Below are 17,548 nucleotides of genomic sequence, written 5' to 3'. Positions count from 1 at the left end.
CACACAAAATAGAATATAAAAGTTGACTTATGCAATATTCTTTATCACAACATTGCTTTACACTATTTATCTAATACACTATTAAAAGATAAACAGGGGCATATTAAAATTTTTAAGAGCTTATTTGAGCAAAAATCAATTTGAATCAGGCAGCATCCAATCTAGCAGATACAAAGGAGCTCTGAGGAGCTGTATAAAATCAAAGACTTTTATAGGCAGAGTAGAGCAGGAATAAGGAAGTTATATTGGGGCAGAAAAGCACGTTGGTTATTGCAAAGTTACTTTCCTTTAATGGATGCCAGTGGTCTAACAGGCAGATCACCTAACTAGTCCTGATTAGGACATTCCTTTTTTCTTTCTTTTTTTCTTTCCTTTTTTTTTTTTTTTTAATGTATTTATTTGAGATAGAGAACAAGCATGTGGGTGGTGGTGCAAAGGGAGCCGAAGAAGTAGGCTCTCCAGTGAGCAGGAAGCCCAATGCTGGGCCCAGGACTCTGGATCATGACCTGAGTTCAAGGCAGACACTCAATCAACTGAACCACCCAGAGGCCTCTGATCAGGTCATTCCTGATTGAGTAGTTTAAGATTCCATTTCTAGGAGAGCCAAAACTGTAATTGTCTCCATTTAATGATATAAGGGACACCACTTGGGGCCTGTTCGTCTTGTTTTTAACAGTGTACAGGACCTTTGCAAGGTAGGTAAACTTTATTATCCCATTTACAAATGATGATAATAGACAAAGTAGTTACATAATGTTCCTGGACTCACATCCCAATCACTGCTACTGCTGAAATTAGAGCAGAGAATTTTTGCTTTCTAGTTAGGTTCTTAAGCTTCTTTGTTTCCTTGAAATTGTTTCACTATCAGAAATGTTTTCTGTCGCCCAAGGCATTGTTTACTGAATATTTTCTGTAAGCCAGGGACTTTTATACATGTTGTCTCATTAAACCCTCATAAACCACCTTGTTAGAAAATGATTATAGATGAGTCCACTGAAGTTCAGAGATGTTAGATAATCTGCCAGGCTTGAACATGACCAAATCAAGATTCTAGGCCCAAGTTCAAGAATCTTTCTTTATTACTTTGCCTCAATTTCTTCTGTTACAAGTCTAAAAGAAAAAAGCATTTCTGCAAATAATCACATATAACCATAGAGGGTAATGTAGCCCAAGACAGGGGCATCTGGCTGGCTCGGTCAATAGAGCATTTCTGCTCTCCAGGTGCTGAGTTCCAGAGCCATGTTGGGGGTAGAGTTTTCTTTTCTTTTTTTTTTTTTTCTTAAAGATTTATTTATTTATTCATTCATGATAGACAGAGAGAGGCAGAGACATAGGCAGAGGGAGAAGCAGGCTCCACGCCAGGAGCCCGACCCGGAACTCGATCCCGGGACTCCAGGATCGTGCTCCGGGCCAAAGGCAGGTGCCAAACTGCTGAGCTTCCCAGGGATCCCCTGGGGGTAAAGTTTTCTTAAAAAAAAAAAAAAAAAATCCCCCCCGCCAAAAAAATTCAAAAAATTAAAAATTAAAAATAAATCCCAGAACAATCTAACAATAACTTGTTTAAAGTAAGAAAAAAAATAACAAAACCAAAAAATAGTAAAATCAATAGGAATAGGAAAAATCAATAGGAAAAAATGAGAAGAAATTTTAAACAACCGATTTCAAAGCAAGAATCAAGATTTAGCAACTACATATTGATCTCTTCTTATGTCAGGAATCGTGGTAAATCCCTGGCCTCATAAAGCTTACTCTCTAGAGTAATCTGATATAGAAATGAGGATATATGAGCAAGGAAAAAAAACGGAAAGGAAAGTTTAAACACAAACACACAAAGAATCAGAGAGAACCAAACGAGTCGGGCAAGGAAAGCTCTGCTATGTGCTTTATGATCATTCTCTTCATTATGTAGAGTCAGAGAGACAACTGGAAACTTGTTGATTTTCATTGACACAGACTAAGGTGTATGTTCAGGAGGGACTGTTCTTACCTGGGACTTTGAAAAGCATTCAGCCAATCGGGTCCACAGGCAGCAGAACCCGTTCCCAATTGGCTCCTCCCCAGACAGGAAGTCCCGCCCTCCCCCGGAAACGATGGAGGCTGGACTCGGAGGAAGGCCGGAGCGGGTAAGATAAGGCCATTAAAGTTGGATTAACTGTGGGTGAGGCCTTGGAGCGTTCATGAGCTTTTTAAAAAAATTTTTCTGATAACGAGTCTGATTACGGTATCTCCTTCAGCACCCCAGGGGCTGTGTGGAGGGGCCTGTTTGGAAGTTTAGAGGCCGAGAAGCGTGTGCTTACCTCGCAGGCGGCCGCAGTGGGGCAGGCGTCAGCGCGGTGGGCGGGGCCTGGCGGGGCGGGGCGGAGGTGGGCGGGGTCGGAGGCGGGGTCTGAGCCCAGGGGATGGTGAGTGGGGCCTGGGCCCCAGGAGCGGAGGTGGGCGGGGTCTGGGAACGGGGGGCGGGGGTGCGGTGGGCGGGGCCTCGGGTTCAGTGGCGTGGCTGTGGCAGGTGGGCGTGGCTTGGGCAGGGTAGTGGGCGGGGCCTGGGGGCGGTGGGCGGGGCCTGAGGCTGGGGAATGGGGTCTGGGGACGGGGGGGGGGGTGCTGCAATGGGCGGGGCCCAGGGCCCAGGGTGGGCGGGGCCCGGGCGGTGGGCGGGGCGAGACCCCTCCTTGAATTGAATTGCCTTTGGGGCAGTTCGCCGCCGTGGAGGGCTCGGTTTTCTAGGATGTGGAAGCCGCGCGCCCATAGTTGAGCTGACTAGTCACGACTCAGCTGAAGTCGTCCCGGAGTAAACACACTAGCTTTACTGGGGGAAAAAAAAAAAAGGTTCTGAAACTTTGAAACATTTACCTGCTCTATCCTCTTTCGTTAAGCACTTCCGGAGGTGGACCTAGAGGTCTGTTTATCTTTCCAAAGAACAGAAGATCGGCGGGGGCGGGGGGAGGGTGGTTAAAATTCTTTTGCTTAGGAAAAATATATGGATATTGAGTACTTGATAATTTCTGTGTGTGTGTGTGTGTGTTTGTGTTTTGTTTTGTTTTTTTCAAGTGGGGACTGGAGAATGGCTCAAGCTGGACTCAGGAGCTCGCCTCGTTTGCCTTCCCGTTGTAATTACTGCTCAAGAGGGAGACTAAGTTGCTTACTTCTAGCTCCCAGGCTGCTCGGGGGTGGCTGTTGTTAGAGTTCCCCTGAGATGGTGATTCTTCTGGGTCAGTCCGAAGAGACAGCCTGCAACAATGGCAGTCCCCAGGGTGACACTCTCGAGGGGGCCTAGATTCAGCTGTCAGTCACCTTCAGCCCAGAGCCATCAAATCCATTTACACAAAAGCTGGTTATCACAAACCTTTTGAAAAGCTAAGTAAAGAGGAGATTTACCCATCCTTGAATCTTCCTTCTTTTTTTTTTTTTTTTTTCTTTGATTCCCTCATTTCTCTTATCTTTCCTTTTTTTTCCTAACCACCTCTGGGAACTTCTGGGATTTTTTCCCTTCTTTTGTTCCACCCTAGAGCTTACACTATTGTTATCATAAAGCTTGAGCATAAGCTTGAATATAACTCTCAAGATATACAGAAATAAATACCTGGTACTCTTGTATGGAAACTTTTCATTCTAGTATTTTTGTCTCCAAAAGGGTAGGATTTTCTGGGGTTTGGGGAAGGCTTGTTTCATGCTGTAATGTTGAGGAACTGAAATTCTGTGTAGTAATTTAAATATTACTTTAAGCATACCTTTGTCTATGCATATTTCATATAGCCTTCCTATGGCATATATATATATATGCATATACTAATTTATTTATATATATGCATATACTAATTTATTTTTTAGACTTTTACACTCAGGAGACTATGACATAAAAACCTGAATTAAGGGGATCCCTGGGTGGCGCAGCAGTTTAGCACCTGCCTTTGGCCCAGGGCGCGATCCTGGAGACCCGGGATCGAATCCCACGTCGGGCTCCCGGTGCATGGAGCCTGCTTCTCCCTCTGCCTATGTCTCTGCCAATCTCTCTCTCTCTCTGTGTGACTATCAAAAATAAAAAAAAATAAATAAAAATTAAAAAAAAAAAACCTGAATTGAAAAAAAAAAAAAACCCTGAATCAGTTTGCAACTGAATTGACCCCCAACAACTTTTACAAAATGTGAAGACATTTTTAATCTAAATACTGCTGAATTTCAAATATAGCAATTCTTTAGGTGAATTCTCTAACTTCGTAATTATAAGGAACCGATTTCCTTTCCCCAGGAAAAGGAGAAATTCCTGTCTTGCTCTAGAAATTCTGATCTTCTCTACGTAATAGCATTATTATAAAACATTTAATCTAACAAATTGAAAGGCAGTTTTAGTAAGTGAAGGTGTAAATAAAATATTTGCATTGAGGTATAAATGTTTTTATAGAATATGCTAGAATTAGAATAACAAAAGTATTGCCTAGATAATGCCAAGAGGGAGTAATTATAATGAATTTGTCAATTATAAGAAATTTTAGTTCATAACTACAGATCGAGGCAGCAGATATCCTAAGCTTGGTATACATGTGAGTCCTGGTAAGAAGAGCAGGTCAAGAAAAATCTACCCTTTTTTTTTTTTAATATTTATTTTTATTTATTATGATAGATATATATATAGAGCGAGAGGCAGAGACACAGGCAGAGGGAGAAGCAGGCTCCATGCAGGGAGCCCGACGCGGGACTCGATCCCGGGACTCCAGGATTGCGCCCTGGGCCAAAGGCAGGCGCGAAACCGCTGAGCCACCCAGGGATCCCCAAGAAAAATCTACCCTTATGGCAAAAATACACTTATAAGGAGCAAGACAAGTTGGCATGCTATTGCAGGCCATGTCACCAGGACCAGTACTAACTGTAACAGTCGCATATGAAAGAGCCCAAGTTAGTTCAGACCCCCACCTGGTCCCTGATCCCCTTCTAGTGACTACCAAAAGAACACCCAATATTCCATTTTGTTCTTTCAACATTATTGAGCATTTGCTACTACTTGCCAGAATATAATAGCAAAACATCTTAAGTTACTTACAGGTAGCGAAAAGAACCAGCGCCAGGTAGGCTTTTGAATGTGCTAAAAAATAGATTGTTGTCAACAAAACACAATGAAATCTTATTTCATAATCTTAAAATTACTTTGCCCACTCAGACTATATAATGTGTCAACTTTGTTCCAGGTTTGAGAATACAAAAATCAACAAAATTGGAACTGTGTCTCATCATAGCTTACAGCTTCATTGATTCAGTATCTGCTACTGTTATCTCTTCAGCAACTTAGACCTGCGGTTTGGTTTTTTTCCTGTCTCCTAGGCCTCTTTTCTAGACACTCCATTTTCTTCACGCCTTATTATTCCAGACATGTGAGTTTTTTGGTTTCTATTGTTTGCTTTCAGTTCTTGGAGCATGTCATCTCTTTTCCACCCCAAGGCCTTTGGGATGATTGTGGTCGAAGCTTATAAAGTTTTTTGTATGGTTTACTCCTGTAGTTTGAGGAAAGTAGAGGTAAATTATTAGCTTTTATGGTGGGATGTTAACTCTAGTTGGAAGATTTAGATCACTTAGTCCACTGGATTCTGGTAACATTGTATTAAGTGGATGAAACAAACTTCATACTGTCATTCATCTGTTGGATACTTTCATTATTTGACTTATTTTTCCTTTAACCATTATCACAAAATGTGTATCTCAATACATATTACACAGATTATTTATTTTCTGAGGCTGCCATGATAAATTGCCACAAATTGGGTGACTAAAACAACAGAAATGTATTCTTTCAGAGTTCTAGGGGGTAGAAACCTGAAACCAAGATGTCATGATGCTCCACTCTACCTCTGGGAGAGAATTCATTCTTGCCTCTCACCTAACTTGTGTGACTGCCTACAATCCTTGGCATTCCTTAGTTTATAGCCACACCATTCTAATCTCTACTTTTACTTTTTGCCTCCTCCTCTTCTGTCATGTGTTTCTCTTCTGTGTGTCTTTTTAAAGGACATTTGTCCTTGGATTTAGGGGACACCTAGCTAATCCAGGATGATCCCCTTTTCTCAAGATCCTTAACTTAATTATATCTGTAAGGACCTTTTTCCAAATAAGGTACCATATACAGTTTCTAGGAATTTTATGTAGACATGTCTTTTGGGGGACCACCATTCAACCCACTATATATGGGAGTTTACTAATTTCATATTTCATGGTTTTTATATGTTCGTTTTAAAAACAAATCACTCATGATGCCTTTAATACAGCTTTAAGGACTAATGCATCTATTCAACATTTAACAGGAAGGCTGTATTTAATCCGTCAAATTTTATGATTAGGAATTCATCAAAAATTTTGATGACCTGGTTCTAGGACTATAAGAGTTTTACTGAGGAAAGTATTTGCTTTAGGTTGGGTATAGGATGTCATATATCCTTCCTTCATCCTTTTCTCTATAATGTAGGTTCATTTTCATAATCTCAGAGAAAGAGGCTGAGATAATGACTATCAAAGTCAACCATAATGTTACAATCATTTGTTTGAAGTGCATTGACAAGGAATTAATAGTTTAATAGAAAAATGCATTAGAGAAACATGCAAATTTCAGTTAATAATAGGAGAGGGATGCCTGGGTGGCTCAGTGGTTGAGGGTCTGCCTTTGGCTCAGGGTGTGATCCTGGGAACCGGGATCGAGTCCCACATCGGGCTCCTCGCAGGGAGCCTGCCTCTCCCTCTGCCTATGTTTCTGTCTCTCTCTGTGTCTCTCATGAATAAATAAAAAATATTTAAAAAAAACAATAATAGTAGAAATGTAGCAAAATCACATCCAGAATGGTCTTTTATGTATATATAAATTTTTATTTCTTATATTTAGTAGTTGCCTTACTTATAATAAAAGATTAAAGGGACAAATTTGTTCTTTATTATATAGATAATCAATAATTGTTGTTAGAAATAGACCCTGGTGTTTGTAGCTGACATATTGACAGATTACAACTGAACTGATTCATTCTAAGGATGATTACTTTTTTCGTCTATATTCTTTCTTTTTGGGGGATTACATTTAGCCAAAATTATTTTCTTTAGGAAGTATACTTGGGAGTTGGGAATTAGAGTAATGAAAAGAATGTTAGGGAAGGAAACAATGGTTTAGAGAATGGCATTTCAAGGAAAGGAAAATGACATTGGAAACGAGACTGTGATGGAATTCAGAACAGTATGTTATTTGTGAAAAAAATGTGTAAAAATACTGAAAAAAATAGTACTTAAATGGGAAAAAATCACAATCTAATGCATTGTTTTATCCAATTGGAAATTAAAAGGCAATTCCTATTTCTAACTCAACTTTGTGGGATGTTCTGGTCATCACAGTAATAAACATTAATTACCTAAATCTTTTCATCAATTACTTAGGAGCTATTTGACCTAATCAGAGAGTTTTTCTGTCTTAGGTTTTCATTCTTTTTTTTTTTTTTTTTTTTTAGGTTTTCATTCTTAACATAGGAAAAATACCTATCATCTGTGCTTTTCCCAATAATAATGAAAAAAATAGTGTTTCATTTTTCCATCTGGTAGCAAACCAAGCACTTAGGGAGGCATATTAACTATATCACAGCAGTAGCAATTCACCAGGGCAGACTTAAGTTTGCCCAGAATAGTTTCTCTTTCCCTGATCACCAACCCTCCAATATTTGAGCTGTTAATTTAGTTGCAAGAAATGGTCAAGTCAGAGCAGAACAATATTGACAGAATTCTGGGAAATAGGTTGTTTGAACTGAGAAAGACTTCGTATTCAACAAGAATTGCCCATTATAGACAGTTCTTAAAAGTAAAAATAGGTGATAGAGAAAGTTGAACCTGATGAGATTGGAAAAGGAAAATAGAAGACTATGTATGAGAGTTGTGTATGGGGGTGATGTGTGTGTGTGTGTGTGTGTGTGTGTGTGTGTATGTTAACTTCAGAATCCTTGGTACCAGCAAGAGTGTGAGAAAACACAGGAATATGTTGGAATCTATTTTGCAGCCTCAGCTCTATTGCATCAGTTTATTCTTTATGACCGTTTCCAACTATCTTTTTCTCACACACCAGCAACAGGATTTACTCAATGTTATTTCCAGAAGTAACACCTCAAGAAACACTTTCAGAAACAGTTTCTCAATTCCAACATACTGATACTTTTACCAGCCAGAAAAGGATTTCTGAAAATCATTTCAAAGACCAAAGTTTCTGAGCCCGTAAAATATATATATTTTTAAAAGCCCTTAAAAAATATATATGTATATATGTATACACACACACACACACACATATGTATATACAATGTACTACACATTAACATGGATGAAGAAAATTGGTAAAATGAATCAGAGAGCCCCAGAAACATCAGTGTTTTACCATTTATCTCTGAACATACTGGAATTTTGTCTAAAAAACTTGATTCTCTTTCAGTTATTTTTGGAACAGTCAAGCGGTATTGAGATTCTTTTGTAGATGGCAAGGTTTTATTTGGAAAGCCAGGATAAAGGTTTTCTTTTTACAAAAAATCACTTTATTTGGCCACTGAAGTCCACTCCCTCCTAGGTTTGCATTTACTTTTTAAGGTATTTGTTCCTAGGTTCTTAAAATCTATAAAGAAAAATAAGCTCCTTGTGGAATATGGCTTACATGAATTTTTTTGATAGAAAGGGTGGCCCTTTTTCCATTTTAAAATAACCAAATATGTTACAAATGAGGGAATCTGCTTTTCCATTGAAGGTATCAATGTATGTAAGTATGTGTTCATGTACATATGAGTCTTGTTTTTATTCCCTTCTTTCCAAGGAGAAATGTGTATATTGCAGAGTTTAATCATCAAGATCATCATTGTAGATCTGAACCATGAAAAAATTCTGAAAACTGTTGGTTAAAATTGAAAATAAAACTCAGGTCTGAGATCTTAGCCATCGAAAACCTTGAAATCTCATAAATTAAGCATCATCGAGCCTGGTCCCATCTTTCATAACAGCTCTCCAGAGAAAACCTAAAAGCCAGGGCACTCTAAGATGAGCTGCGGATGATTCAGTAGGTGGCACAATTTTCACTGAGTCAGTACTGAACTGATGCCCCAGCATGGTATGAGGGGGCACTGCACTGCTGGAGGTGTCGTCTAATGGATGAGGGTAAAACCAAGGTCTTGACCACCAGCAGTTATTAAAAATCCCATGGCACTTTTCAAAAGAGTAAAGATGATGTTAAACCCTGTGTCCTGGCTAATTTCCAAATTGGGCAATTATATTTGCCTACTTAAAATTTCTCTGTAATTTTAGTTGGATAATATATTCCTCATCTTCTGCCCTACGCTTTTGCTATTTCCAGCTTAGAGGTGGATGCATTTCTGTGGTGAGGGAAGTGATGCTTCTTTGAAAAATGTCTTACAAGGTCCGAGATCAGGAGATGAAAGGTATAACATCCATCTATCAGAACAGGTGCCATATTAGTTTGTTTCTCCTGTGATTAGGCTGACTATAAGAAAATTACCAAATAAGTGTCTTTAAAAATAGCCTCGTCAGGTAGTCAGAGGTGCTATGCTTGCAAAGGTTTCCAAGATGGATATTTTAATTTTATTAAGTTGTGACTAAGAAATGAGGCTTCTCTTGAAGTGAATATATTATGTAAATGCTAACAATTTAAGCATGAAATTATAGACATTTAATAGAAATAATTAAATTTGCCAACATTTGCCTAGCAAAGCCTATCACATTCACTCTAAAACTTTAGTCACTATCATTTTCACTTTTAACGTATTAGAATTTTCAAAAGAGAGAAGGTCATTACTAGGAAACAAATGGAAAGCATTTCTTGAAAAATAATAATAAGATAATTGTTGGTAAGTGTGCTGTGGATTTTTGGGAGAACTTACAGAAAACATTCCTAAGGAAAAGACTAACGATGAGGCTGTGCACGGCTAGACCTATGCTGTGTCTCCAGCTTCACCCAATATTTTGGGATCAACCCATAGCAAGAAACATCTGGTAGAAACTTGGTGTCATTGATGGTAAAATTTACATTTATCTTGGCTGTTTAGATGCTTAGCTAGCAAATGACAAAAACTATCAACAATTCAGTTTTCTTTCAAAAAAAAAAAAAAAAAAAAAACAATTCAGTTTTCTCAAGTGCCATGTGTTTATCTGCAAAAACAAAAGATCAATCTAATCTTCCTCTAGAGAGAGTCTTATGGTGACTTTCATATATTACCCTTTTTGTACAGAATCTTTGCAAGTAGTTTTAAAATGTTATAACCTCAAAGGTTTCTATTTCTAACAATTTTAGTATATGTGCTGCCGAAGCGAGCACTCTATTTCTAAGTTAATTAATTTTAACTATATTACAGAATTTTCTAACTTCAACTCATTCTGCTTTACAGATATATTAAACACTTATCTTGTTCTTATTAATAATAGAGTTAATACAAGAGCATGCTTTGAAGCAAAAGAAAAATCCAGCAGCATGCAGATAGTATTAAATACTATGGTAAATAAACATAGTAATTCTGTGTGTAAATGCTATAGCTACTGAATAAAGAAACCACTTGAAAAGGAAATATCATCTTTAGAATTTGGACTTGCCTTTAGCAGAAAATATTGTAATGTTTTTAGTCTAGCTTTGACAACCACAGCAGACTGTACTAACAGGAAGAGTTCACTTTGTAATAGAAAAAGTAGTCACTCTGATCACTTTGTCTTTTTAGTATGCAGCCCAGAGGATTCAGAAAAAGATTACATTTACCATAATTAACATATATGTAAATGGAGATCATGGCTATGAATGATAAATTTTCATAGCAATTTAAACCTTGTACAAATTAATCAACCATACAGACACTTGATTAATGAAAGGCAGTGTCACTTTAAAATGCAACATGTTAATATATATTACTGTTATCACAGATCAAAGAATCTTTAAATGTAAACCAATTAGAACAAAGCTCAATCTACATTTTTTAACAAATTTAATTCCCATGTAATTATGATGGCAATTTGGAAAAAAAATGTTATCCTGCTTCATATTTATTTACCAATTTTAGTGAAAAGTCATGCAAATGAATTTTGGATGTTTCATCATAGTGATTGGATTCCCAAAATATAGGATTACGGTATCATTGAAGGATAAGTTGAAGGCATAAAAGCAATTACAAATTAAATACAAGATATTTATACACATGTCATGTTAAATTTAGAAGTTTTCTTCTAGTTTCCCCATTTTTGGTATCACTGAGAGAGTTACATTAAACAGATTTGTGCTAAATGACTGATATTCACTCAATACAGTGTTCACGATGAGATTTAACATGCCACTTAACTGAAAGCTATTTTTCTTGCTCTTTGAGGAATAAAAAAAGTGAAAACTCTTCTGCAGATTTAATTTATTAAGAATGGTTTTATTTTCATAGTGAAAATGAATGCCTAATATACAGGAAAAAGTCCTTTTGGAAGAAATATGAACTTTATAGTATTTTTTTTTTTTTAAGATTTTATTTATTCATGATAGACAGAGAGAGAGAGAGGCAGAGACACAGGCTCCATGCATGCAGGGAGCCCGACGTGGGACTTGATCCCAGGTCTCCAGGATCACACCCCAAGCCAAAGGCGGCACTAAACCTCTGAGCCACCGGGGCTGCCCAAACTTTATAGTTTATACATAAGTATGTGTTCAAAATACAAGATCTGGAATATAAAGTTTTTCTATAATCCTGTTTTTTTGATAGCAGAAGTTAGGCATGAAAACAAACACATTGCTTTGCAAAGTCAACGTAGCTCGATACAGATCTCTTTTACAAGGGTGACCCTATAATAGGTCATTAATTTTCATCCTTAAGTTGGTAGTCTAAGGTGTTGCCACAGTTTACCACTTACCACAGTACATCATAGGATACACTACTGAGAAAAAATTGGAAATAACAAGAAAGACAGCAGCCTGTACTAGATGGAAAACCGAAATAAATGTGACACTGAGTTCTCTGTCAAAGGCTTAGTAGGAAACTATCCTCAATATGGCTAATAACTATTGAGCATTTCCTATGTGCCATATGCCATGTTAAGAACTTGGCACTCTTAAAAGATAATGATCTATCTGTGACTTAATTATTAAATCATTTAATCCTGGTAACAGTTCTCCAAAATAGAATTCACAGAGATAGTAAGTAGTTAGACTGGAATTTTTATCTTAGAGCTTCTCATTTCAAAGTTTGTGTTCTTAAATACTATGCTACATTGACTCCCCATGACTGTATAATAACATTGTTTATCATCATCATTATATCTAGCCTCTTAAGCAGTCTCATTAAAACTATAATGCTGCTGAAGATGGTACAGGATGACATTTTGGGAACCACTGCTAATACACTACACATTCCATAAAAGGTATGGAATACTATAAATAGCACTATAGTATCATAAACAAGGTTCAACGCAGTCTACTGGAATGACAATAAAACCTGCCTTTAAGTCATCTCTCCTGGAGTAAATATATGAAGAAAATAGATGAATAGATAGGCAAAATATTAGCAAGCATATCTAGTCATTAAATGAGCATTTAATACTTGGCAAGGATCTGCACAAAGTACTAGAGATAGAATAGTAAACAAGACTCCTGTCCTCAAAGAATGTATAGTGTAGTGAGGCAGGCAGAAATGTAAACTGCCAATTACACTACACTGTGATAAGTACTACTTGAAGAGTAAATTATGATGCCGTGGGAGTGCTTAAGAGCGCCTTCAAGGACAATAAACAAGCAAGCAAACCCTAAATTTAAACAGTTTTATATAGTGTGGTGTATCTGGGAATTTTAGGAAAGTCTGTGCCTCAGTGTTACAGTTATTAAAGGAGTGGCTTTAAGAAAAAACCTCAGGCAAGCTAAGAATTGCAGGGATCATAGACACTACCCATTTGCAGATTAGATAGTCTTTTAATGAATAGTATAGAAAGGCATGCTGATCATTATACTAGTTAAAATAACAGAAAATGATAGTAGTTTAAGCAATCTTATTTCTCTCTCGTATTCATTAATTCAAGATTAAAAGAGTCCAGTGCTGCTATAGTAGCTCTATGAAGTCATAACGGATTCAGGCTTCTTTCCTCTAGCACAATACTTCACCACTCCTAGAATGTGGTCCTCATTCTTAGGGTCCAAGGTGGCTGTTAGAATCCAGCTTTCACGTCCATCTTCCGGGCAAGAAGATGAAAGAATAAAGGGAAAAAAGGCCAAACCCAGTTTTGTTTTTAAGGAGAGTTTCTTGATGTATCACTGCACACTTTCCCTTATAGCTTACTGGCCAGGACTAAATCAGATGGCCATAAAGTCTGTAACAAATGAGGCTGAGAAAGGTAGTCATTTAGATGAGTGACCAATGTTCTCACCTAAAACATGAAATCCTGTTAAGAAAGAATAATGGGAAAGTAGATACTAGGAAGCAACTGGTAGTCTCTGTCACAGTCATGAATTAGTTTTCTTGGCCCACAGAGGTGTTAATCACTATTAGAGGGGGGAAAATAATATATATAATTTTTCTGTCTCAACCTTCCCAGTGATACTAATTCCTTTTTGAGCAGATTGAAATCTTTGTCACACCATCTATCTTGAAAGTAGGGCCTATTTACTGCTTTATGAGTCCTAGATATAATAGGTAAACATAAGATATCTTTTCATTATAGATTAAGAGTTTTGGGTATTGTGGAAAAGAACATCTTTAATATTAAAAAAAAAACTAAATGTTTTCACAACTCTTGAATGTCAAATTATTGAAATTGTAATAATGTAGATATGAAAGATTTGATAATTAAGTGCTTTTATCATTCATTTATATGTCTGTTCATTCTGCAAATACATGCTAAGTGCCTGCCATGTGCCAAGCTCTAAGTGCTGAGCACACAGAAATGAGCGGTTGAGGTATGTCATAGAGCTTACGTTGTAATGAGAGAGAAAAAATAACTCGTAAATATATAGAAACAGTATAACTTCATGTATTTTTAAGGGCTGTTATGGGCTAAATTGTGTCCTACCAAAATTCACATGTTGAAACCCTAACCCCAGTACCTCCAAATGTGGTTGTATATGGAGACAGGGCCTTTAGAAAGGTAAGTTAAAATGAGACCCTTAGTGTGGGACCCAATCCAACCTGACTGGGCCCCTATAAGAAGAGATTAGGACACAATGTGATAACCCTGTGTGCACAGAGGAGCAACTGCGAAAAGGCAGGAGGGTGACCATCTACAAGCCAAGGAGATGGGCCTGAGAGGAAACCCAGTCTTGCAGGCAGCTTGATGTTGGACTTCCAATCTCTAGAACTATGAGAAGAGAAGTTTCTGTTACTTAAGTCACTACATCTCTTGTATTTTGTTATGGCAGCCCTAGCAAACTAATATAGGTACTAAAATGAAAATAGTCACTGGGAGACTGCTTAGATTGATGATCAAAGAAAGCAGCTTTTAAGCTGAAACCCTAATGATGCAAAGGAGTCAGCCATGTAACTATCTGGGGATGTATGTTCCTAGACGAAGAAGCATCTGATGCAAGGACTCATTTTCTTGTACAAGAAATAAGCTAAAAGCCAATCAAGCATGTGATCATTTCCATCATCAAAAAATTGTTTACTCAGTGACTCTCTGTTCATGGTGCTATGGAAGCCATTGTAGAGCATAAATGTAAAGTACTATGGCAGGACATTAATAATGCTGCAATAATTATTTCACTGTGGATTATGCTGTAAATATGTTTATCACTGGCTATCCAGTATCAAAATAACTCTTCAGTTTCAGTTACAGATTTAAGGAATGTGCTAGCTAGCCATTAGCCAAATATTCATTTTGCTCTCCAACCACTAATACACTAATCTTACACAAATACTGTTTGGCTATGGAAAGAGCTCTTTGGGTATGGCAGAAACATAAAATTAGAGCATGGTTCTCATTCAGGCTGACTTCGTAAAAGAGCTTTTTACAGACTAGTCATCTGATACTTAAGAATATAAGATATTAAATGGCTTCATCTTTTCTCAAAAATGCAAGTGAAAATGATTATCATTGTTCTTGTGTTCTTTTTTTTGCCAGGTATTATCAACTTGAATTTTATTTATACCATGGCTTTTTAAAACGCTATTTGTTATATAAAATCATCTCTCTCAGTTCTATCATTTTGTTTCTATTGCTTCTACTCAAATCCTAGAATTCTTTACAATATAAAATAAGACAATGCTTTATACATCATTGGAATTGGCAAACCTCTTCTCATTGTATGGTAACAGACTTTAGCAAAAGAAAGCAAGCTGTAATTTAGTCAGTAGTAATGTAGACAAACATTTTATTTAGGAAGGAATAAAAGCAGTCACAATGAAATGCATTTGTTAACGGGAGAAAAAAGTTGCAAGAGGCAAAGGCAGAGTACCTGAATATGCTGAGTTAGCAATTAAATTCCTGAAGGGGAAAATCAGACCTATTTGAGATGAGTTGGCCACAGCTTTTTGATGGTTAAGAGTAATTTTGTGAATATAACATATAAGCTAGAAAACCCTACATATATATATTGAACATTTTTATTGTATTACATGTTTTCATATGTTTTTCTTCATTTTCCTCATGTCAAAGGGAACATTTCTAACTTATATCTCACGTTAAAAAAATTAGAATAACAACTCTAAGCAGCACTGGCTCAATTTAAATCCCATTTGGTGGTCCCAGTATAGTTTTTATATCACACACAAAAAAAGCCATCATAATTTGCATCCCATCAACTATTCCCTTAACTCTAAAGAGCTATCATGCCACTCCTAGAGTGGGTCTCTAGGGTTGAAGCCTGTACTATCACTCCTCTGCTAGATCTATTTGGTAGTAAAATCAGGGTTACTAGCCTGGTGCCCCTTACCTGGGAAAAAAACTCTGTATTAACCCTGTCTTCACTCTTCTCAGAAAACTGATAATAAATTTTGTCCTTTTACTCTCTCTTTTTAATTCCTGGCATTCCAGAACTTGTTAGACTTGCCTTTCTAGCTTTCTTGGCAATGCTAGAGCTGGCATGCTGTTCTAATATTCTAAATTTCCTGCAATGTGTCTGCTTTGCACAATTCCTTTCTTTTTCATAGTGCTTGACTGTTTTGTTAATATTTTTCAAATTACCAAAAACTAACACTCAACACATTCCTAGGGAATTTCATCTCTTCATCTGCACTATTTCTGTCTTCTTTTCTCCTTTCTTCTTTACCACTTTACCTGTCCACCTATTTCACCTGTAGATGAACTCTTGGACTCTTTATTAACCTCTCTGTTTTGTTTTGTTTTTGTCTTTAATTCTGTTATGAGGTGTTTCCATATCTATAACTTGCATCAGAGGAGCTTTACTAACCTAACCAAAATTATCTCTAAAGCATAACCGTTCCAAGATATCAACAGTATCAGTGAATTAAACAAGTTTTATGGGATCAGGACAGAGTTATTAAATAACTACTTTAATCCACTGATTAAATACTGTAACTTACTAAGATTCTCAACTGTAGGAGAGGTGATATGCCATTAAATCATCCTTCTTTATTTATTAGGATTTGATTGTTACCGTTTCTGATAACTTTCACCATCATCGTTATGTCTATAAGCCTATGCATTAAAGCCAGTCTCAGTTACCATGAAGAATCAGAAGAGTCAACCTAGTAACTCTGACAATGGGATATTATTCAGGCATAAGAAAGAAGAAAATCCTGTCTTTTGTGACAACATGGATGGACCTTGATGGCATTATGCTAAGTAAAATTAGAGAAAGACAAATACTGTATCTTATCACTTATATGTGGGATCTTGAAGCCAAACTCATAGAAACAGAGAGTAGAATGATGGTTGCAGGGTCTTGGGGATGGAGAAAATGGGGAAATGTTGGTCAAAAGGTACCGACTTCATATTGTAAGATGAATAAGGAGCTAATGGACAGAATAATGATTATGGTTAATAATATTGTATTATATACTTGGAAGTTGCTAAGAGATCTTAATGTTTTCACCAAAAAAAAAAAAAAAAAAGGAGGAGGAGGAAGAAAAGGAAGGGGAGAAGAAGAAAGAAAGAGAAGACGAAGATGAAGACGAAGAAGAAAGAAGAAAGGGGGAGGAGGAGGAAGAGAAATGGTAATTATGTTAGGTGATGGGAGTGTTAATTAACCCACAGTATGTGGTAATCGTTTCACAGTATATAAGTGTATCAAATCAATATGTTGTACACTTTAAATTCACACAGTGTTATGCACCAGTTATATCTCAATAAAGCTGGAAAACTAGTAACTTTGAAAAATTGAGATCAATGGCAGTTCAGTTGAGGAGGCTATTGTAGATCTTCAATGTGTAGTTTTGAAAGTATTTTAAAAGATAAGAATCTACTTTGGAGGTTTGACTCAATGTTTCATCTTTGGAGGTCACTGGAAAAGTAGCAAAAATTCTCTGAATTCGTCAGTAAAAATCATCTTTAATGGCATAGAGCAAAATTGCCAATTTTAAATTGTAATTTCATTTAAGCAAGCACATATTACATTTCTAATATATATATTGCTTGGTGT

At 36.9% G+C, this 17,548-nt stretch overlaps 1 long non-coding RNA gene across 3 annotated transcripts in view; it reads right to left on the bottom strand.

Moving 5' to 3' along the window:
* LOC140624528 (uncharacterized) overlaps window positions 1-2,343 on the bottom strand; it is a 268,997-nt gene extending 266,654 nt beyond the window's left edge. For all 3 annotated transcript variants that reach the window (XR_012024002.1, XR_012024005.1, XR_012024003.1), the window contains exon 1: window positions 2,298-2,343. This is a non-coding gene — a long non-coding RNA (uncharacterized lncRNA). The remainder of the gene's footprint in view (window positions 1-2,297) is intronic.
* Window positions 2,344-17,548: the final 15,205 nt, after the last annotated feature.

Source organism: Canis lupus, chromosome 34 (genome assembly GCF_048164855.1).
Source record: "Canis lupus baileyi chromosome 34, mCanLup2.hap1, whole genome shotgun sequence".
In the NCBI taxonomy this organism is placed as follows: Eukaryota; Metazoa; Chordata; class Mammalia; order Carnivora; family Canidae; genus Canis; species Canis lupus.
Note: the sequence above shows the minus strand (reverse complement) of the source record. Positions and strands in the feature narration are given on the sequence as shown.